The following is a 24743-nucleotide window of genomic DNA, read 5'->3' as shown; positions in this document are numbered from 1 at the left end:
ATATCTTTATATCTATCTCTATACTGTGATATGTCTCACAGTCTATTGATGTTATTTCTTCAGCAGTTTAAGTTAAAAGTAGAAAACTCATCTCCCTTTATCTCTTTTTATTCTCCCATTTATAATATTTAAAAATATTTCCTTTACATATATTTCAAACCATATCAGTGTTAGAATTTTTGCTTCAACCATCAATAATTTTAAAAACTAAAGAGAAGGGAAGTCTATTTTATTTGCCCATAATTTTCCTTACTGTGTTCCTTAGCAACACATTTTCTTAGTTTTCCTTCATCTGATGATATCTTGAATTTTTCTTCATTGTTGAAGGATATTTTTATTGTGTATAGGACTCTAGGTTGACAGAGTTCTGTTGTTGTTGTTGCCCTAGAAAAATACTGTGCCACTCCCTTCTGCCCTCTATGGTAAAGTATTCTTTTTCTCTAGTCATTTCTAAGATTTGTCTTTAGTTTTTAAACTTTCATTATGATATGTCTTGGCATAGATTTCTTTGGGTTTATCTTGTTTATGGTTCACTCAGCTTCTTGAATATGAAAGTTTATGCTCCTTGCCAGATTCAGGAAGTATTTAGCCATGATTTCTTTTAGTACTTTTCCAGCTTCAATTTTTTTCTCTTCCCCTGAGACTCTGATAGCAGGAATGTTAAATCTTTTGTTATAGTCCCAGAAATCCCTGATAGTTTGTCTATCTATCTATCTATCTATCATCTATCATCATCATTATGTATCTATTTATTGGTGTGTATATTCTCTTTGTTGTTCAGACTGGTTAAAGGGTTAAATAAGAAAAATCCATAAATATTCTCCCCTGTGAGGTGCAAATAAGACTGAAAAAAATACAATAGAACACAGTGTGTCTCTGTAATGAACAGTATTTATATAGTTATAATGAGATAAATGCTGTTATGGACTATAAGCTTTTATGATAACTAATATTCAAAAGACAGCAAGCTTAATTGTTATTATTGAATATAAGGTAAATATTACCAACTTTGCAATTAAAATATAATGTACTGGTGGCAGAAACTGGATGATAGAGTGATGAGAGGTGGGAAAATGATAACATTATCATCTTGCAAAGTGAGGAATCAAAAAATCAAATCTGAGAATCATGGAATGAAAAATAAGAGTTTAAACTGTTAACCATTTCACAGTAACTGTGTAAGGTATGACTTAGGTGCTCATCAAACTATTTTTAGTACAACTAACCAAATTTCTAGCTGCAGCTTGCCACAACTGAGTTATAGCCAGTGAAATGTAGGAAAAAGTAATATATACTATATGTTGACTTCTCAAAATCATATCATATTTTAATTTTCTACATTTTTTTCATGCTTTTCTTATATAGCTTTATTTTCCTTGGAATTGCTTATTATCTTTTATTTTTTCTTTTTGAATGATACCTTCCTCAACATATCTTTATTATTTTCAGCATCTTATTTAATCATTCTATTTCATGGTATCTGTTGCATTTTTCTTCCTCATACCTGCTGACTTCTTACTCTGATTTCAACACATCACATCATACTTGGACTATGACTTTCCTGGATAGCTTTTAAAAATTTTTCCTGAAAATTCTACTTTTATTTTTTCTGATATTCTGTGCTTTTGTAAAACCTGCAAGATTTTCTGAACTTAGGAGTAAGAAGAGGTGAATATTTGTGCCAAGTTTGCCATCTGAAACCAGAAGACCATGTTAGCACTATAAATTTTACATAATTCGGGGCGCCTGGGTGGCTCAGTCGTTAAGTGTCTGCCTTTGGCTCAGGTCATGATCCCAGGGTGCTGGGATCGAGCCCGTCATTGGGCTCCCTGCTCCATGGGAAGCCTGCTTCTCCCTCTCCCACTTCCCCTGCTTGTGTTCCCTCTCTCGCCATGTCTCTCTCTGCCAAATAAATAAATAAAATCTTTAAAAAAAAATTTTTTACATGATTCGAATTAATTGCTAACACCAGGCCAGGAAATATATCAAAGAAACAATAAGGTATATGTGATCCATGAATGCATCCTAAGATTTTATCCCATTTTTATTCACCTTTAAAAAGTTGACAAATATTTTATATTTATATATTTATAATATATAGTATATAAGATTTAGTGTATAGCTCCCAAAATCTGAATAGAATTGTATAATCACTGGAAAACAACTTTCAAAGGTTAGGCAGGGCAAAATGGTGTCCTCATGTAGGAGAATTGTTAATAACATATCTCTTTTTTACAGTTACTAATCTTTTTTTTTTTTTAAGATTTTATTTATTTATTTGACAGAGAGAGACATAGCGAGAGCAGGAACACAAGCAGGGGGGAGTGGGAGAAGGAGGAGCAGGCTTCCCACCAAGCAGGGAGCCTGATGCGGGGCTCGATCCTAGGACCCTGGGATCATGACCTGAGCCAAAGGCAGACGCTTAACGACTGAGCCACCCAGGCGCCACTACAGTTACTAATCTTAACATGCATCTTATCTCTAATGATCCCTCAAGGTTGGCAGGGAGTGAAAGTGATGGTGGTGAAGAGATATTCCAAGTGTAAGTGATAGATTAATTGATTAACTTGTAAGTATTTGAATGCATTAAAATGTTGAGATTAGGCTCTGTATTTAATTAGTTAATGTAAGCTTTCAATGTTACTACTAAATTAAAATGCTAAGATCTCTTAGATTTTATCATATTGTTTGCCCCTTTATTAATGGAAGAGACAACTGTGCAAGCCAGTAAGATTCTTTTTTTTTTTTTTTTTAAAGATTTATTTATTTATTTATTTGTGAGAGAGAATGAGAGAGAGAGAGAGCATGAGATGGGGGAGGGTCAGAGGGAGAAGCAGACTCCCCGCTGAGCAGGGAGCCCGATGCGGGACTCGATCCTGGGACTCCAGGATCATGACCCGAGCCGAAGGCAGTCGCTTAACCAACTGAGCCACCCAGGCGCCCCAAGCCAGTAAGATTCTTATAGGCCTATATTAGAACTGTTTAATAGTAACATATTGGTAAGTTAATTTAAAACTTGGTGCTAATAATTTTACACTTGTTTAGTCTTTCCAAAATTGTACAAGCACTCTGCTACCAATCCAGCAAGATTTCAACCATTGTGAAATACAGTAAGTTAATGTTTGTATGATTCAGCTCAGCACTTAGCAGACTGCTTTTCTCAAAATATTATACTAAACTTGAATGAATGATTGATTTTTGGATTACTGAATCCAAATCGATGGTTGTAGTATGGAAAAAATCTTTTGAGGTAATAAACCTGGGCTTTATTTTAGAGAAAGGATATTCAAAACCATTTTGGGTGAGCAGATGGCAGTTTTTGGGTTTATGTGTCTGGGAGAGACATAATGTCAGAGCCTATTGTGTAGAGAACACAGAATTATAAGCCAAAACTGAAAATTACAGTGGCAGAGTCAGTGGCAAAAGGGATGGATGAGAAAAAATGGCTTAACGCTCTTATTGTTTCCTGATGATATTATTTCCACAACTAGAAATTCCTCTTATAATTATGAATTCAGCAAGATATAAGATATACTTGTTCAGCCTTTCCTTTAAACATGGCATTTTTTTTCTTCATGAGAAAATAATTACTGAGCACATCCAGATTTGAAAATAATTCTGTTTTATTTTAGATGCCTTAGATGTTCATGCAAAATTGGAAGAGTTTTAGTAAGAAATGGGCCATCTGAATCATCTACCCAGAATTCTTATAATTCTTATAATCTCTAAGAAGGGCAATTAAAATTCTTGATAATTAAATACTTAATATTCACTTACCTGTTTAGTTTAGGTCAGCTTTGTGATTATATATATGTATATATTCCCATCTAAGAAATTTGCTTTCTAGTTTTCTCAAGTTCAATAAAACTCTCTACTCTCCATTATATATTTAATCCAAAAAATAAGCATAATTCTAGACTCTTCTTTCCTCCTTCTGCCCAATTTAATTCTACCACCAAAATAACTCTGGAATCCATTCAGTTCTACCTGCATTGATTGTCAGTGTCCTCAACTAGGCGGCAGTCATCATAGCCAAACTTACTCTGCCTCCTCTTCTCCATTCTCCAGTATATACCCTTTTTAAAATACAGATTTGAATATCTCATTTCTCTCTGAAAATCTTTCAACAGCTTCGAATGGGCCTTCAAATAATGGCCCCCAAATTCCAACAACCTGACCTTTAGTTGCCTTTCTAGTCTCCATATGCACAAATCTACTATTTGCTCAGTTCATGCCAGCCACTCTGGCTTTCTCTTTGAGCAGACGATGCTTTCTCCTGTTTAACTGCTTCTGTGCATACTGTTCCATTTTCTTGGAATCTGCCCCTTCTCTTTAACTTATCTGAATGGTAGTCCTCCTTCAAATCCCAGTAGGAATATTGCTATGCCAGTGAACATTTCCTAATGCATGTAAATAAGCTGGATCCCCAAATTATACATTTCCCTAGCACTATGAAAATCTACTCTCAACATTTTGCACATAACAGTTTCTTAATAGCTAGTAAATACTGGTGCAGTTTTCCTTCACTGTAAATGTTGAGAGTAAACTCCATAAGGAAAGGAACTATTTTGTTAACGATGTCTACATCTGAATGCATGATATTGTCTGGTAGGTATCAGGCATACAATAAATATTCATTAGCCAAGTGACAGATAAAGTAATTTAGAATTTAATATATAGTTTTATATACCTACAATATTTTCTTCCCAGTTTATTTGCATCCCTTACCATGCTGAGCTTTGTCAGGGTAGTAGATGAGGTAAAGGGAGAAGGTTGGATGAAAAGATTGGATGAAGAACTGCAGAGTGGGAAAGCAAAGAGAAGGTAAGATAAGAGAGAAACACTGATATTGGAGAATGATATTGTCTTCTTTAAACATAACAAAACAAGATCCAGAAGGCTTTTCCATTTTTTCCTTTCAACACATATAGTTTAATATTACTATTTAGAAGCTAATTAACTAGAGTATTGTTCCATATGGTTATTCCTATTGACTCTTGGCATTTATGTTGGTCATTAACACTTCCTCTATAAAGTGACCATGGGAAGGGAGGCAATTTGCTTCCTGTTGACAGAGTTTGTAATATGATTGATGGGGGCAGAAGGTGAAACTATGTGGTAAAATGAGTTTTTTGCATTATCTGTGTATTTCATATATCAATGCCAGTATTTCTCAAACTGCAGGTCAAGACTCCAGAGGGAAGGGTTACAATATAATTTAAGGGGTTTCATATATGGGAACTATTTGGAAGTGGAAATGTGGGCTATATTGAGAGTATGAGTCTTCTTTTTTCCCCTCAGCTCTCCATATTTCCTTCTTCCCAATCTGTTACAATTTCTTTTAACAATATCCTGCCAATTAGAGGATATGAAATGTTTAAGTCATACTAGTCATAGTATAAACACTTTAAAGCAAACATTAGAGAGTGTTAAAATCACTGGTCTTTACAATGCTGCTTGCAGAACCTTGCACAGTGCCTTAAAATCAATTGATATCTATAGGTTGATTTGCTTTCCATTTAGTCACAGGAGGATGACTATATTATGAAAGAAAATAATAAAAATGTGGAAGAGATAGTCACTATCTATTGTATTAAATACTGGTTACCTTAGAGAAGAAAAAGTGAAAACTGAAAAAAATATTTTTACTTGATGAAGATGTTTTGAGTTTCTGATATAGTATTAATTCCAGGATTAACCATATTTCCCAGGGTATTTGTTTGATTTCAGCCCTCAGTTATGCTGTTGTATTCCACTTTTCTATTTCCTTTTGCATCATCTCTCTATCTAAGAAAAGTCCTTCTGTTTGTGGGCCATGATGATTTCTATTACTTCCTAAAATTTTATTACCTAATTAACACTCATGTTGAGTCAAACAACTTTGGTTGAATATTGAACCCATGTAAACATTTTTCTTTTTAGTACATAAATATGGAAAATAATGGAAGAAAATGAGAATCATTTTCATTATCTAAATATTGCCAAAAGAAAAAAAGAAATAAAAATTATGATAAAATTTTATATTAGAATTGTTATAGGTGACCTTATTATTAACTGACAATCCAACTTAGAGTCTCATAGGTAGATAAGCTGATAACTGCAGTAATATATTCTATTTTCTTATTATCCATCATTAAAATGAAATTAAAAGAATTCTTAAAACTCCAGTTAGTTTTTCTTCTAAAAATATATTTCAATATTTTCGAATCAATATTTAAGGACAGTTTTTGACTGCAAGTGATAGACTCAAACTCTCTAAAGCATGAGAGAGGATTCATTGGCTAATAAAACAGAATTGCTAAGGTGACTGCCAGTTGGAAGCTGTGATGAGCACCAGGATTATCTTGGTTTACCTGCTGGTATCATTTCATTTCTCACACATTGCTTTCTTCACAAAACCAAAGCCATGGTATATGATAACACTTTTCTCACACCCTTATAGATTTGCAAGAAAGAAAAGCAAGAACTCTCCTTTTCCAAATCTTGGGAAGAGATTCTTGCTAACATGACCTGAATTAATATCCATGGCCTGACATGACAGAAAGTGGGTGCATTATGATTGGCCCTGCTTGCATTTCTTGCCCATTCCCAGGTAATCAAAAAAAGAGGGTTAATACAGATGGGGAAATTATTGTGAATTCAGGCAGTTGCCCCAATGTGCTTCTACAAAATTTTCATATGCACTTTAAATAATCAGAATTATATAACACACACACACACACACACACAAGCAAGCCAAAAGCTCTGAAAAATATTGTGTACATTAAAATCTTAGGACACAAAGATTGTCTGAAGTCATTCAGTGGTATATCTCATCACTGTTTATTGAAATAAGATTTTTTTTTAAATTTAAATTTTAGGTAGTTAACATACAGTGCAATATTGTTTTCTGGAGTAGAATTCAGTGATTCATTACTTACATACAATACCCAGTGCTCATCATAACAAGTGCCCTCTTTAATACCCATCACCCATCTAGCCCATCCTCTACCCACGTCCCTCCATCAAACCTCAGTTTGTTCTGTATCATAAGGAGTCTCTCATGGCTTGTGTCCCTCTCTCCTTTTTTTCTTTTCCCCCTTCCCATATGTTGTTCATCTGGTTTCTTTCTTTAATTCCATATATGAGTGAAATCATATGGTATTTGTCTTTCTCTGACTGACTTATTTCACTTAGCGTAATACACTCCAGCTCCATCCATGTCATTGCAAATGGCAAGGTTTCATTCTTTTAGATGGCTGAGTAATATTCCATTATATATATATATATATACCATATCTTCTTTATCCATTTATCAGTCAGTGGACATTTGGGCTCTCTCCATAGTTTGGCTATTGTTGATAATGCTGCTATAAGCACTGGGGTGCATGTGCCCCTTCAAATCCACTATGTTTGTATCCTTTGGGTAAATACCTAGTAGTGCAATTGCTGGATCAGAGGGTAGTTCTATTTTTAACATTTTTGAGGGACCTCCATACCGTTTTCCAGAGTGACTGCACCAGTTTGCATTCCCACCAACAGTGCAAAAGGGTTCTCCTTTCTCTTCATCCTCGCCAACACTGGTTGTTTTTTTATATTGTTAATTTTAGCCATCCTGACAGGTGTGAGATGGTATCTCATTGTGGTTTGGTTTGTATTTCCCTGATGATGAGTGATATTGAGCATCTTTTCATGTGTCTGTTACCCATCTAGATATCTTCTTTGGAAAAGTGTCTATTCATGTCTTCTGCCCATTTCTTAACTGGGTTATTTGTTTTTTAGGTGTTGAGTTTGATAAGTTCTTTATAGATTTTGGATAATAACCCTTTATCTGATATGTCATTTGCAGATATCTTCTCCCATTCCATAGAATGCCTTTTAGTTTTGTTGATTGTTTCCTTTGCTGTGCAGAGTTTTTTTTATCTTGATGAAGTCCCAGTAGTTCGTTTTTACTTTTGTTTTCCTTGCCTGTGGTGACGTGTCTAGTAAGAAGTTGCTATGGCTGAGGTCAAAGAGGTTGCTGCCTGTGTTCTCTAGGATTTTGATGGTTTCCTGTCTCACATTATAGTCTTTCATCCATTTTGGATTTGTTTTTGTGTATGGTATAAGAAAGTGGTCCAGTTTCATTCTTCTGCATGTGGCTGTCCAATTTTCCCAAGCCTATATAAGGAAAGAAGACAGATTTCAAACAATAACTTCAGTATCCACCATAAGAAAAAAGGAGCAAAATAAAACCAAAGTAAGTGGTAAAAGAAATAATCAAGACCAGAGCAGAAATCAATGAGAATAAGAGCAAGATGGCAGAATAAGAAGACCCAGCCCTTGTTCTCCTACAGAGACATGGACTTAGCAATATATGAACCAAAATATCTTTATGGGAACTCCAGGAACCACTTAAGTTGTAGTAACCCAGGCAGGTGAAAAGTTGAGAACAACTACATTGAAATGAATGGGAAGAATTATTTAACTGTACTCTCAATTGCCCCACCCTCAAGCCAGCGCAGCTCGATGTCATTGGAAAGAACTCTGGCTCATGCCTTCTCCCTGGGGGGGTGGGGGGGAATAGAAAAGTGGAACGTGTGTCCAATGTGCAAGATTTTTAGAGGGCTGCCTGGGAGACTTGTTTCTTTCTCATCTGACTTGAAGCAATGGCCTAGTTGGAACCAGCATAATTTGTGTGGGGGCCACTAAAAGTAAGGGAAAATGGGAGTAGTTTAATCTTGCACTGGAGGACTTGAGGTGGCACAGAGGTCAATGTGACTTGTGCTATTGGGAAACTGCCCCCAACTCATGGCTTCTTGGGAGGGAGAGAGGAAGGAGGAGATTTCATCTGGATTTACAGAGGGCTGCCTGAGAAACTGGTTTCTCTCTGTCCTTGCTTGGAGCCCTGACAGGGAATCAGGATACTTGGATGCCTTAGGGTTGCTGAGAACAAAAGGGGGCTAAACAACTTACTACTGTAGCACCTTTGAACTTGCAGTATTGTACAGTCACTAGAGGGAGCAAGAGATTATGAGCTCCTGAAAAAGAAACTAACAAATCTCTAATTGGGAAATTCATAAGACCAGAGAAGTTATATCCCCACCCCACAAAAGGTTTCAGAGGCCCCCGGAATCAATAGCTGGGTTAATTGGTGAAAGTCTTCCCCTGTCCAAAGCCAGCCAAAAGGACTGACAGAAGTGCTGTTTTTTCAAATGCAAAAGCTCAGGAAAAAAAATCACAGGGACACAAAGAAACAGAAAAACATTGTCTAATCAAAGGAACAAAATAAACCTAAAGAAATGGAGATCTATGAATTACCTGACAAAGAATTCAAAATAATTGTCTTAAGGGAAGTCAATGATCTACAAAAGAACACAGATAAACAAACAAAACCAAGAAAATACATAAAATGAGGATATCAACAAAGAGGCAGAAAGTATGGAGAAGAATCAAACAAATTCAATAACTGAATTGGAAAATTCACTAGAGGAATTTAATGTTGAATTTGATTAAACAGAAGAAAACAGTGAACTCAATGACAGGTAATTTGGAATTATTGAGTCGGAAAAAAAAAGAATATAGGAAAGTGAAGAAAGCTTAAGGAACTTAAAAAACACCATTAAGCAGCCAATATATGCTTTTCGGAATTTGAGAAAGAAGAGAAGGGAGATGGGGGAGAATATTTGAAGAAATAATGGCTGAAAAATTTTCAAGTCTAAGGAAGGAAATGGGCACCTAAGTTCAGGAAGCTCAAAGAATTCCAGCTAGGATGAATCCAAAGAGGCCCACACCAAAAGACACATTGTAATTAAACTGTCAAAGTCAAACACAAAGAGAAAATCTTGAATCAGAAAGAGAAAAGCAACTTGTCATCCACAAGGGAGCCCCCATTAGATTATCAGTATGTTTCTTAAGGGAAACCTTCAGGATAGAAGGGAATGGGATGAATATTCAAAGTGCTCAAAGGTGGAAAACCTGCCAACCAAGAACACTCTACCTGGTAAAAGTGTCCTTCAAAGATGAAGGAGAAATAAACAGATAAACAAACTGAGGGAGTTCATCACCATTAGGTCTGTCCTACAAGAAATACTAGAGGGAATCCTGCAAGTTGAAATGAAAGGATGCCATGCAGAAACATGAAAGCATGTGAAAATATAAAGCTTGCCAGTAAGGGTAAATATATAAGCAAGTACAGATCACTGTAATACTGTATTGGTGTTAAGTAAAGCACTTTTACATTTGGACAGAATTTAAAAGGCAAAAGCATTAAAAATAATGGCAAAATCATGTTAATAGATTCATAATATGTGATTTGTGACATCAATAACATAAAGTGGGGGTGGGATATATAAAAGAATTGTTTTTATATATGATTGAAGTTGTTACCAGGTTAAAATAGAGTATTATACCTTATAAGATGTTTTATATAAGCCCCATGTTTATATAACCATAAAGAAAATACCTGCAGAAGATACATGAAAGAAAATGTGACAGGACAATGAATCATGGAACACTACATCAAAAACTAATGATGTAATATATGGTGATTAACATAACATAATAAACTAAAATTTAAAAAATGTGACAGGAATCAAAGCATGACAACACACATAAAAGAAAATGTGACAGGAATCAAAATATGTCAGCACACACACACAAAAAATCAATGAAACTCACATACCTCCCACAGCAAGTATTTGTTGAAACACTTTGAAAAAGTGAAATGGAGAGGCATTTTTCCAGGATAAATTGATTGTGGTGAGATTTTATTTAAGAAGAGTTTTAGGTACACACCAAAATTGAGAGGAAGGTACAGAAATTTCTCATAGACCCACTTTCTCCCACCAATACACAGCTTCCCATATTATGAACATCCCCCCACCCACAGTGGTACATTTGTTAAAATTAATGAACCTACATTCACGTATCATTATCACCCACAGTTCATAGTTTACATTAGAGTTCACTCTTGGTGTTGTACATTCTACAAATATATTATACAAATGTATTTATATACATAATAAAAATGTATAATAGCATGTGTCCATAATTATAGCATCATACAGACTATTTTCACTGCCCTAAAAATCGTGTTCACCACTCCGACCCCAACCCCTAGCAACCATTGATCTTTTTCCAGTCTCTATAGATTTGACTTTTCAGAATGTTGCATAGTTGGAATCATATAGTCCTTAGCCTTTTTGGATTGGCATATTTCACTTAGTAATGTACATTTAAATGTCCTCCATGTCTTTTCATAGCTTGATAGGTCATTTCTTTTTAGCACTTAATTATATTCCATTGTCTGAATGTTTACTTATCCATTCACCGGCTGATGGACATTTTGGTTGCCTCCAACGTTTGGCAATTATGAATAAAGCTGTTGTAAACACCCATGTGCAGACTTTTGTGTGGTAATAAGTTTCCAGCTCCTATGGGTAAATACCAAGGAGCATGATTACAGGTTCATATGCAAAGAGTATGTTTTGTTTTGTAAGAAACTGCCAAGCTGTCTTTCAAAGTGGCCATACTGCTTTGCATTCCCACCAGCAGTGTATGAGTGTTCCTGTTACACCACATGCTATCCAGCATTTGGTGTTGTCAGTGTTTTGAATTTTAACCGTTCTAAGAGATGTGTAGTGGTATCTCGTTGTTGTTTTAATTTGCATTTCTCTGATGATATGTGGAACACCTTTTCACAGATGCTTATTTGGTATCAGTTTATCTTCTTTGGTGAGATGTCTTTAAGGTCATTAGCCACATAAATTGATTATAAGATATCCAATCTTTTCATTAAAAATTTTTTTAGTCAAAATGTAAAATTCTAAACCTGAATGCTTTTTTTGACATTACATATAATGTTAGTCAATTGGATATACTTTCTGGCTATTTTAAATGCTTTCTAATAGAGTTAGTAGAAATATATTTACATATTTTAATTTTTATTAATTTTGAAAATATCTACTTTCAGTTACAAAAGTTATTATAGCTCATAATTAAACGATATAGTTTTGGATGCTAAAAAAAATCTGAATGTTGTACATAAGCCTGAAGATTTTAGAATTTTGTGCACCTTAACACATGAATTATATGAAGATACATTGGCCAGGTTTCTTCTGGCAGTTAAAAGCACTTCATTCAAAATAAAGTGGGGGTGGGGGGAGTAAAAATTGATTTTGTATTTCTCTTGGTTGCTAAGATATAAGGAGCTAACAACTATTTTATGAAAGTACATAAATAACAAGATCTCTAATAAATGATGTGCCTAATAGAGTGTCTACAAAAGAGAATAGCTTCTTGGTGATTGAAAGTACTCCTTAAATATGTCACAATAAATTTTTAGTAGGCAATAATTTTTCTCTGTTGGTAACTTACATAGAATTGGTAATTATAATTCATAATAACTATAGTATTTGCTATCTAATCAATATTTAAGCTTTATTTTAACAGAAATGATAAGTTTGATGATCTAACTAATCTAACCTTGTCTCTATTTGAAAAATATTGAATAGGTTGTATAATTAGAAGAGTCAAATTTGTTTTCCTCTTAATAGTGATACATTGATATTTTCTAGAAAGTGAAAAAAAGGTGAAATTACTTGAAGGATCCAGATGCTGTTTTTTTTTTTTTTAAAGATTTTATTTATTTATTTGACAGAGAGAGACAGCGAGAGAGGGAACACAAGCAGGGGGAGCAGGAGAGGGAGAAGCAGGCTTCCCGCGGAGCAGGGAGCCCGATGCGGGGCTCCATCCCGGCACTCCGGGATCATGACCTGAGCTGAAGGCAGACGCTTAACGACTGAGCCACCCAGGCGCCCCCAGATGCTGTTTTAAGAAAAAAATTATTTCCTGGATGTTAGGAAGTTCAAATGGGATGCCCTTGAACTGAAATCTCAGGAATGAGAGGAAGTCAGTTATTGCAGGCTACTACTACCTCTAACTATGGAAGAATGGGCAATACTTATCATGTATCTCTACTCTGTAGGAAGGCTTTACATTTTCCTACTTCAACTCCTGTCTGAGCACTCATCTCTGTAGTTTCCGTTATTCAATATGCCAGAATCAGTGTGGCATAGGTGTCATTATTACCATATATGGGCTCTATACCACTATTAAATATTTAGAAAAAAAATACCTAATTGTTCACTACTTTAGTATGGCCCATGATTTTCCAAACAATATTCTCTTTTTTACATAAAAATGTCTTTTTCTTCATACAGTAATAAATCTTAAAGTTCTACCTATGCGACATGTAAATACATATAGGTCTTTCCCTTTTAAAAACATCAAATTGAGGTATATTTTATAGCATACATCTAGTTAAATGTATAGCTCAATGAACTTTTTACAAGGTGAACACACTTGTGTAGTCATTATTCAAATCAAGATATAGAAAACTATCCAACATTCCAGAAGACTTTCTTATGTCCCATTCAGTTATTACCTCCATCTCTCCATCCAAAAGTTGCTACTATGCTGGCTTCCACTTCCACGGTTTAATTTGGCCAGTTTAAATTTATGTAAATAAGACCCCCCAGAGTGCATTCTTTTCTCTGGCTTCTGTCATTCAGCATTATGTGTGAAAGACTCATCCATGGTGTTGCACATACATACAAGGAAATTTGATATGTTTACCACTTTTTGGCTATTTTGAATACTGCTGAATTTACCTGTCTTGTGTGCGTGAATATCATTTTGGGGGATTATACCTAAGGGTAGAATTGCTAACAGGTCATAAGGATATATATATATATATATATATATATATATAGAGAGAGAGAGAGAGAGAGAGAGAGCTCGGTTCAGCTTTAATAGATACTGCCAAAGGGGCACCTGGGTGGCTCAGTCAGTTAAACATCTGCCTTTGGCTCAGGTCATGATCCCAGGGTCCTGGGATTGAGACCCTCATTGGGCTCCCTGCTCAGTAGGGAGCCTGCTTCTCCCACTCCCCCTGCTTGTGTGTACTCTCTCTCTGTCAAATAAATAAAAAGATAAATAAATAAAATCTTAAAAAAAATAGATACTGCCAAATTGTTTTCTAAAATGGTTTTACATGTGTATGAGGAGTGTAAGAGAATACCAGTTCTGTATCTGTTTGCCACCACTTCGTGTGGTCAAACTATTTATTCAATATTAAATGTGTAGTATCTTTTTGTAGTTTGTATTTGCATGCCCCTATGACTCATGATTTTGACCACCCCATTATTTTGTCATTGATCACTTAAATAAATGCATTCTCTCAAGTGAAATGTCTGTTCAAGTCTTTTGCACATTTAAAAAATTTCCTGCCATTTTCCCATTAATTTGCAGGAATTTTGATATATTATGGATGTGGGTACTTTGCCAAATCAATTATATATATCTTCTTCTAGTTTTGTGTTTTCTAAAATTATTAGAATGGAAAAAGAACTGAGGGATCAGGGCATTACATTTTCTGCATCGGTGGTTTTGAAACCTCACTACACATTGGAAACACATGGAAAGCTTTAAAACCCCTAATGCCCATGCTGTACCCCAAACTGACTAATTCAGAATCTCTTTTTTGGGGACCTAGGAATTAGTATATTTTAATTGGTATATAGAGAATTTAGGCAGAGAAAATCAGTAAAGGAAGAACAATATGGGAGCAAATTTAGTGCATATCAATTTGAGCTAGACTGTAGGCTTCACAGAGTACAGGAATGGTGAGTCTTACTGGAATAAAAGCTGTAGCTTATAGAACTTTGAGTCCAGAATAAAGATTTAGATTTAAGTCAACAAATAGTGGGATATAACAAATTTTGGGGGAAATTAATATGACTTATCAATACATTAAGAGAATTAAAGTGGCAGTGGGGTAGGAGTAGATTGAAAGTGGGGGAAAGAAGAGCAAATTTTCAAACTTATACTTGTGGTCTGGCTTCTGTAACTGCTAATCATCAGAGACTGCATGGTGAATTTTGTGTGTATAGGATTTTTCAGGCAAGAGGATATAAAGCTATCATCATATTTTGAAAGGAATCAGAAACTCTCCAACAGCTAAAGATAACTAGATTAGACAAGGAAATCAGTTAATGGTTATTACACTTAAGAGTCGTTGAACATACAAACCATGTTTGTGGTAGTTGACATGGAAAAGAGATGACTGATGGTAAAGATATTTGTGAGTGGACTAAGGGGTTATTAGAGGATGGGTCAATGTTTGTGTGTGTGTATGTGTGTGTTTACAGACAGAATGAGAGAGAGAGAGAGGCAGAGAGGGATGGGTGGGGGAGAGAAGGAGGGAAAGAGAGAGGAGTGGGGGAAGGATATAAAAAATATAACTTGAACTAAAAAGAACAGGGAGAATGGACATGTGATTAAGAGGAAAATGATCAACATGAATGAGCAGTGGAAAAGGTATTAATTTAAGCCTTTAAACCTTGACTTTGGCAATTAGATGATAGAATTGAATGACTAAATAATTTTTTTTAAGTCATCAGAAAGAAAAGTTAATCATCAATCCAGGCTCTTTATGTTTTTTCCCATAAGCATTCAATGGGTATGACAGGTAGAAGACTAGTTTACTAATTTTCATCCTAGTCATCTGTTCTTTGCCAATAAAAATACATCTTTTTATTCTCTGCTTGGTGGTCTACACATTAAATAAACTTTAAAATATGTATTGAAAACAGAATAAGATCCTTTAACCATAGATTCAAAGAAAGAATTATTCTAAATGATAAAAACATGTACTTAGAAATTTAGATTTAGATACAACTGTTGTAAGAGCTTAAGAATTCATTATAATTATGAAGGGATAAATTTTTAAAACTTCAGTTTTCTAACATAAGGATAGGAAAGAATTACTGCCCAAGGATCCGACAGATGAGCTGTATCTTATCACTGCCTCACAAATAACAGTAGGGTGAATGAAACAATAAGTGGTTAATGGGAAAAAAATTGGCAGGGTCTATCTTCAACCATATAACATATGTGTAGGGCCAGAATGATGACATTAGGTGCCCTTGGGTTAAATAAGAAAACAGTGAGAGAAATCATAGATTTGGTTTTTGGCAGATTGGTTTCATAAGGGAAAACCACGTTCAATTTATACCAATAAAATAAATTGAGGGTTGCTTAAGAGCAGTTTCTGCAAATGGTTATCATTTCAAACAGAGAGTGAGTCATTATAAAGTCTATCTGTGCTTATTATCTTGCCACTTGCCAATAGATTGATTTCTCAACTCCAGTAAGCACATTAGCCTTTCATGATAAAATTAAATTTTGCTTTCAAGATTTGGCAACCTTGTAACTTCTATAGAGCTAAATATACTAAGTAGCAGTTTAGTTTTCTTTTTTCTAACCCCCCCCCTTTTTTTTTACTTGTTATGCCCTCAGAAATTTGTTAGGCATTATTGGAATCAGTGAAATTGGTAAATTCTAGTCTGCCTCACTATTGTTGGTAATTTTTTCTAGCAGACCTCAGCAACCTAGGAGCAAGCTCAAAGATAATGGATACTTACTGGGATTTTGGCAGAGGAATGGGAAGAAAAGCCAAAGATTGCAGGGAAAGATATTGATGCGATTATTTGAAACAATAGGTAATGGGATCTGTGCTAGATGGGGGGGACAGTGGGATGATGCCACCAAGTGGGAAAGATGTAGAGGACATGGCCATCTCAAATATGTTATAGAATATTGAATGGGAATAATTAGAGCAAGAGAATGAAAATCTGGTATTTATACTTAAAGTATAAGGTCTTTCATAAAGTAGATGCTCAATAAATATTCTTTCTGGTGCTCTTTATTTCCTCCTCATTCAGAGGATAAAGAGAATTTGATGTGTGATATTATCTAACTTCTTTGATTTATAAAAATAGAAAATATGTTATTCTTTAAAATGATTCCTTATGTTAAATAAAAATAGAGATACAATGTCTATGGCATGTTAGGAAAGGAATATAAATAGAAGAAAGTGACTTTTAAATGACTAAGAAATATTATTTTTACTTTAATATTCATTTTTAAAGTCTCCTTTACTGTAATAATTATAGTATTCATATTTTTTGCAATATACTGATTAAGCACAGTTGGAATTAGAACATATGAAGTACTAAACTACTCTAAAAGAAATAATATCACACTATTAGCCAGTTTGGTATTCCATGTATATTAAGTAACCCAAGGTGTTGAATTATAGATATTCAAATTACCTTTATTATCTTTTTATGGAAAACTTACTTAAAGATAGTATAAAAATCTACCTAATATACAAGTGAATAAAAATACATGCCACAGTAAATTAACTATGATGCCAACTCTTCCTGCTTGGCAAATCCTCTTTTGGAGGCTTTTATTATAAAAGTAATGCTAAGAGACTAATATATAATTATAACTGCTTTTAGATGTCAAGATAAAAACATCTAAAAAGGAAAGATTAATTTATGATAAATTATACTGCCTGATATGATCCAATTAAACCTTGGTCCAAATCTATAGTTAGCTTTGTTAAAAATAACTTAAACTTACTTGTTGGTATCTTTATTTCCCTTTACCTATGCATGATGTGGTTGCTCTCATTTTAGTAAAGGAGAGGGAGGGAAAGATATTAAACAAATAGATGCGAAGAGAAATTTACCTTACTATTTATTTCTCTTGTTGGCAAGTATGTTGAAATTTATGTGTGAGTTTTGGTGGGTAGAAATAGATTGAAATTTGTGGCAAAGCAAAATATATTCAAACTTAAATGGAGAGTCTGACTGAAATTAAAGCCTATACAAATATAGGATTCATAGTAATTACTCTGCTTTTTTAACCTTAACCTTTGCTCATAAAAGAACTAAATAGTTCCTACCCCCAAGAAGCTTACCATCTAGAAGAATAGACAGACAAGCAAATGTGTGTACAATAAATAAAATGATGTTTAAGATGTATGAAGCTTAAGAATATTTTCCTCCGACTGGAAAACTTACTTAAAGATGGGGAAACTGCATAAGGAAGATAATAAATACTTCAATGGAAACTAGTGGCCAAGTTGGATTTAATCTGTTTGATTTGGTAAATTTTATAAATCTAAATTGTCAAAATCTTAACAAGATTGTAATTCTTGTGACTTGTAATTCTTCAGTAGTCTCCACTAAGCCTCATGCCCTGAGAACATCATTTCTGATGCTGAATATGTGTTGGCTGCTTGTCAATATATAATGACTCTTTTTATAGAGCTGTAATTAATTATGGATTAACTATTTCCTCTTATTTACTGATTAACAAGATTTTTTAAACAAGTGATACTGTTACTAACTAAATATATTTCAGGCAATGTAAATGATTATGTATTCCCAGAAAAAAATGATGAAAAAAACCTATTGCAGCTGCAGTCTACTTATCTTCTTAAAGAAACCCATGCATGACAACACTACATTTAAGATTAAGACTATCAATGTGTGGGGGCACCTGGGTGGCTCAGTCGTTAAGCATCTGCCTTCGGCTCAGGTCATGATCTCAGGGTCCTGGGATCGAGCCCCACATTGGGCTCCCTGCTCCACGGGAAGCCTGCTTCTCACTCTCCCACTCCCCCTGCTTGTGTTTCCTCTCTCGCTGTCTCTCTCTCTCTGTCAAATAAAATCTTTAAAAAAAAAAAAAGAACCTTGGTTAGGTAAACATATTCGGGGACTGCTTCTAGCTTGTGCAGTGCTGCCAGGTAATGAGCTTAATAAAGAGGTTAGTGTGTGTTTGGAGTACAATCTATACTGCTGGATTAGAGAAAATAGAGATCTGGAGGGGAATTGGATGAATTATGGGTTGCACAGAGCTTGCAGTTTTGTTTTTTAAATTCATGTGGGAGCTATTCAACATTGAAAAATTATAGTTTAAAATAATTTTAAACCAAGAAATGAGCTTCAATCAATTCTGTAAGATTGAGACTAAAATCAAGCATATTTTTTATCAGTACAAAAGACTGAAACTTCAACTTACAGAAGTATACTTAAATATGCAGGGATTCATAGAAACATTCATTTAATACTAACACGTGATAGCTTGAAAGAAGTATGCAAAAAAATTATATATAGTTAAGTTCAAAGTTTAAAAATGCTGACAATGGTATCTCTAGTTCATGTCTGCTATACGAAATTCTTCACTGAAGGAACGAAGCTAGAGGAATGTAATTAATCTTCAAGAATGAAAGTGTTGTAATAGCAATTGTCTTTTTTTGAGACATAAAATTGAATTTCAAGAATCATAGAATCATCTACTTTTAAAGGTGAAAACAAAGAAGATGTGTGAATTTATGACATTTCCTTAGCATCATTTTATTTTTTTAATGAAGAGTTTCAAACTGTTAATCTAGGTGAGAAGTCTATAATAACTGATCAAAATCTGTCCTGAGACAGGTTGACTAACTAGCTCATGATCCTACAGTTAGTGACAAAGAATTTAAATGGTTTGTAGCAACAAAGACTTCATGAGCATGTTCTTTTCACATTCTTTTCTTTTTAATGCTACCACCTTAAAATATTTTTTCATGAATTATACAAAGTTTACAGCATTACTTTGAGTCAGACAGGACTAGTATGCCCTTCACTGATAAACTTTCAAACAAAGTCCTTCTCTCCCAGGAGGAATGTAGGGAAGGAAAGTTTCATTCACTATTCAGCACAGTGTGCAGGGCCAGGTATTGTGATGTATGACAGGTTTATATTGCTAAATAAAATAAGAAGGTTTCTTGGACTTTGGTGTTTTCCATCTATTGAATAAATGATGATCAGGAACAAGACAGGATGTCCACTCTCACCACTGTTGTTCAACATAGTACTGGAAGTCCTAGCCTTAGCCATCAGACAACACAAAGAAATAAAAGGCATCTAAATTGGCAAGAAAGAAGTCAAACTTCCACTATTTGCACATAACATGTTACTCTATATAGAAAACCCAAACGACTCTACCAAAACAATATATATATATATTTTTTAGAACAAATTGTGCCGAGTAGGTGAATGAACAGTGTTCAGGATATAAAACAGTGTTCAGACTATTTAGAGAGGATGTTTTTGGAGGTCCTTCTTGTGAAGGTGACTTTCATGCTGAGATTTGAAAGATTTGAAAGATATGATGGAGAAATTGCTAGGTGAAAACAACTGAAAATGGCTTATATGAAGCCATATGAGGAATAAAAAGGATGTTGTCTAAAGGGTCACCCTTGCAGGTCAGTTAAGAACAATGACACACAGTTCTTAGATTTAGTAATAGGAAGGGTATAAGTTGCTTTGGCAAAAGCGGTTTCCACTGAGTGGTAGAGAACTAAAATCAAATTGAGAAATGAATGAAGGCTGATGGTAGTGAAAGGAAAGCCATGAACATAGCCAATATCAGAAACAATTTATTTGGCCAATTTCTTGTTGTTTGATAATGGAAATACTTGACAACACCAGTTGTAAATTGTTTACTTTTTGTAAGATTTATTTATTTATTAGAGAGAGAGTGTGTGAGCTGGGGGAGGTACAGAGGGAGAGGGGGAGAATCTCAAGCAAACTCCCCCCTGAGTATGGAGCCCAATGCAGGGCTTGATCTCATGACGCCAAGATCATGACCTGAGCTGAAATCAAGAGTCAGACACTTAACTGACTGAGCCACCCAGGTGCCCCACCAGTTGTAAGTTGATAATATTATTACATTGTAAATTATCATAAGAGAGTATTACATAACCACTAGAAGTGATGTGAGAGAAGAATATTTAATGATATGTGAAAAAGCTCACTAAGTTTTCCAGAGGAGTTAAGATGGTGGAGTAGTAGGGGGATCCTAGGCTTACCTCATCCCTGGAACACAGCTTGATCAACATCAAATCATTATGAACAACTAGGAAATCAATCTGAGGATTGAGAAAACAATCTGCACAATTGCAGGGAGAGAATGCATCAGATGTGAGATTTGGAGACACAAATTGGGGGAGAGAAAAGCTGCAGTGCCATGGAGGGGTGGGATCCCTTTGTGTAGAGAGAAGTCAGGGGAAGAGAGAGAGCAGGAGAGAGAGCAGCGTGTAAGGTTGAAGCAAGGCGTCATGGTGTGGAGATCCCCTGGGTCGCACAGGAGAGAACATTTCCCTTCCTGGAGTACATTTGGAAGAGGGTATATTGCCTCTCCAAGTACAAAAGATCTGCTGGATGGCATTGAGCAACCATTCAACAGCAGGGAACAGAGGCGTGTGCAGAAAGCAGATAATGTGGTCACAGCTTTTAGGGGTGCTTCAACATAGACTCCAGGCACTTGTGCAGGTGTGCAACTGCTTTTCTGGGACAGAAAGGTGCTGGGCTCAGGGATGTGAGGCTCTCTTCTGAGGGAGGGGAGTGGGTCCCAGCCTTGCAGATACTTTAGATTTGTTGTTTTGAATCTAGCTGCCAGCAGAGATTAAAAACACAGGAGAATTGTGGTGCCAGGCATGCTGACAGCCAGGCACAGACATGTTGAGGGCAGGGATCTGAGGAAAGCCTGGGACACAGAAGAGGAAATTGTTCACTTTTCTATGAGAGCCTCCTGAACAGTGGTGTTTGTGAGTTCCCCTCCCTGGGGAGGAGAGGGAGGGGTGATGCCATCTTCCACCTCCAAACCCAGAAGCACAGTGGGACTTCAGAGAGAAACACAGCACCTCAAGTGGAGGCTGGAGTTGCTTACACCAAACCCCACCCCCTGCATCCTCAGGGGCTTTGTTACAAGGGCAGGTCTAACTGTAAGCCAGCACAGCAGGCATCTCCCTCAGTAGACCAACATAGGCCCTCCACATGCACCAACACTACTGATCACAGAGTGCTCCAAAATGTCACCTGCAGTTTCTGGTGGAAATAGGACCAGGCTTTTTTTTAATCCTTTATTTTATTTATTATTATTTTTTAAATTTAAAACCTTTTTTTTCTTTTTTCTTGGTAATCAGGCTTATAGTTTTTTGTTCAATGGTTGGTTGGTTTATTTCCTTTTCTCATTTTTTGGATGAAGATCTTTTTTCCTTCCTTTCTTTTTTTCTTTGGAACCAGGCTATATAGTTTTTTGTTTGTTTGTTTGCTTTTTTGTTCCTTTTCCTTTTATCTTTTCTTGAATCAAGCATTTTTTTTTAAGTCAGGCTTAGCTTAACAAACAAATCAAAGCACACCTAGTTAAAGGTCCAAACACTCCCCACTGCAAGCAAGGAAGAATTCTGCCAAGGGCCAGCCAGTGGGAAAGAGTAGCCAAAACACAACAGCAGAGTGCATGCAGCATACACCAGAAACACCTCCTGATGCACCTGGCCCTAGACAGTGTAGGATCCCTTCTTAATATAGTATTACTCTCAGGAGCAGGAGACATAACAAGCTTTTATAGAATGCAAAAGACAGAAACCTAGACATAATGAGAAGACAGAGGAATTCTCCCCAAAAGAAAGATCAAGAAGAAATCACCTCCAGGAATTTGCTCAAAACAGATATATATCTAAACAAGAATTTAGAACAACAGTCATAAGAATACTAGGCTGGGCTTGAAAAAAGCATAGAAAACACCAGAGAAACCCTGGATGCAGAGACAAAAGACCTAAAAACTAGTCAGGATGAAAAAAAAATGCTGTAGCTGAGAATCAAAATGATTGGATATTATCACAATGAGGATGGAAGAAGCAGAGGAATGAATATGTGATTTAGAAGATAAAATTATGGAAAATAATGGAGCTGAAAAGTAGGGGGAAAGAAACCTATTAGATCATGAATATAGACTTAGGGAACTTAGTGATTCCACAAAGCACAATAATATCCATATCATAGGAGTCCCAGAAGAAGAAGAGTGGGAAAAAGGGGCAGAAGGTCTATTTGAACACATTGTAGCTATGAACTTCCCTAATCTGGGGAAGGAAACAGGCATTCAAGTCAAAGAGACACAGAGAACTCAAAATGAAAACAGGTCAAAACCAAGACATATCATAGTGAAACTTGCAAAATACAAAGATAAAGAGAGAATTCTGAAAGCAGCTTAGGGACAAAAGGTCCTTAAACTATAAGGGTAGACACATAAGGTTAGCAGCAGACTGTCCACAGAAACATGGCAGGCCAGAAAAGAGTGGCATGATATATTCAGTGTGCTGAATGGGAAATATATGCAGCCAAGAATACTATATCCAGTAAGGCTGTCATTCAAAATAGAAGGAGAGATAAATCACAATGAGAAAGAAGAGATCATGACCAACACTGCAGAAATACAAACAATTATAAGAAAATATTATGATCAATTATATGCCAAAAAATTGGGGAATGGATAAATTCCTAGAAACATATAAACTACTACTACTGAAACAGGAAGAAGTAGAAAATTTGAACAGACCCATAATCTGTAAAGAAATTGAAGCAGTAATCAAAAGTCTCCCAACAAACAAGAGTCCAGGGCCAGATGGTTTCCTGGGGAATTCTACCAAACATTTAAAGAAGAATGAATACCTATTCTTTTGAAGCTGTTCAAAAAAATAGAAATGGAAAGAAAACTTCCATACTCATTCTACAAGGCCAGCATTACCATGATCCCAAAACCAAAGACCCCACTACAAAGAATTACAGACCAATATCCCTGATGAACATGGATGCAAAAATTCTCAACAAGATACTAGCTAATCAAATCCCACAGTACATTAAAAAGATTATTTACAATGATCAAGTGGGATTTATTCCTGGGCTGCAGGGGTGGTTCAATATCCACAAATCAATCAGCATGATACATCATATTAATAAAAGATAAGAACTATATGATCCTCTCAATAGATGCAGAAAAAGCATTTGACAAAATACAGCATCCTTTCTTGATAAAAACCCTGAAGAAGGTAGGGATAGCTCAACATAATAAAGGCCATATATGAGATACCCACAGCTAATATCATCCTCAGTGGGGACGAACTCAGAGGTTTTCCCCTAAGGTCAGGAACATGACAGGGATGTCCACTCTCACCACTGTTGTTCAACATAGTACTGGAAGTCCTAGCCTTAGCCATCAGACAACAGAAAGAAATAAAAGGCTTCCAGATCAGTAGGAAAGAAGTCAAACTTTCACTCTTTGCAAATAACATGATACTCTATGTAGAAAACCCAAAAGACCACCAAAAAATCGCTAGAACTGATAGATGAATTTGGCAAAGTCACAAGATATAAAATCAACAAATAGAAATCTGTTGCCTTTCTATACACCAAAAATGAATCAGCAGAAAGAGAAATCAGATATGTTATAGAATTGATCCCATTTACAATTACACCAAAAACCATAAGATACCTAGGAATAAACCTAACCAAAGAGGTAAAAGATCTGTACTCTGAAAACTATAGGACACTTATGAAAGAAAATGAAGAGGATTCAAAGAAATGGAAAAACATTCCATGCTCATGGATCAGAAGAACAAATATTGTTAAAATGTCTATACTCCCCAAAGCATTCTGCACATTCAATGCAATCCCAAAGTAACACCAGCATTTTTCAGAGAGCTAAAACAAACAATTCTAAAATTTGTATGGAATCAGGAAAGACCCCGAATAGCCATAGTAATGTTGAAAAAGAAAAGCAAAGCAGGAGGCATCATAATTTTGGACTTTAAGCTCTATTACAAAGCTGTAATCATTAAGACAGTATGGTACTGGCAAAAAACAGATACATACATCAGTGGAATTCTCTTTCTCAGAATAGAGAACCTGGGAATGGACCCTCAACTCTATGGTCAACTAATTTTTGACAAAGCAGAAAAGAATATCCAATGGAAAAAAGACAGTGTCTTTAACAAATGGTGTTGGGAAAACTGGACAGCAATGTGTAAGAGAATGAAACTGGAC

The 24743-nt window shown here is 35.5% G+C and overlaps 1 pseudogene; it reads right to left on the bottom strand.

Annotated features, from left to right (window-relative positions):
* Positions 1 to 24743, bottom strand: part of LOC110579900 — a 101452-nt pseudogene that overhangs the window by 641 nt on the left and 76068 nt on the right.

This window comes from Neomonachus schauinslandi, chromosome 12, assembly GCF_002201575.2.
Source record: "Neomonachus schauinslandi chromosome 12, ASM220157v2, whole genome shotgun sequence".
NCBI lineage: Eukaryota > Metazoa > Chordata > Mammalia > Carnivora > Phocidae > Neomonachus > Neomonachus schauinslandi.
This window is presented reverse-complemented; position numbering and strand designations above follow the sequence as displayed.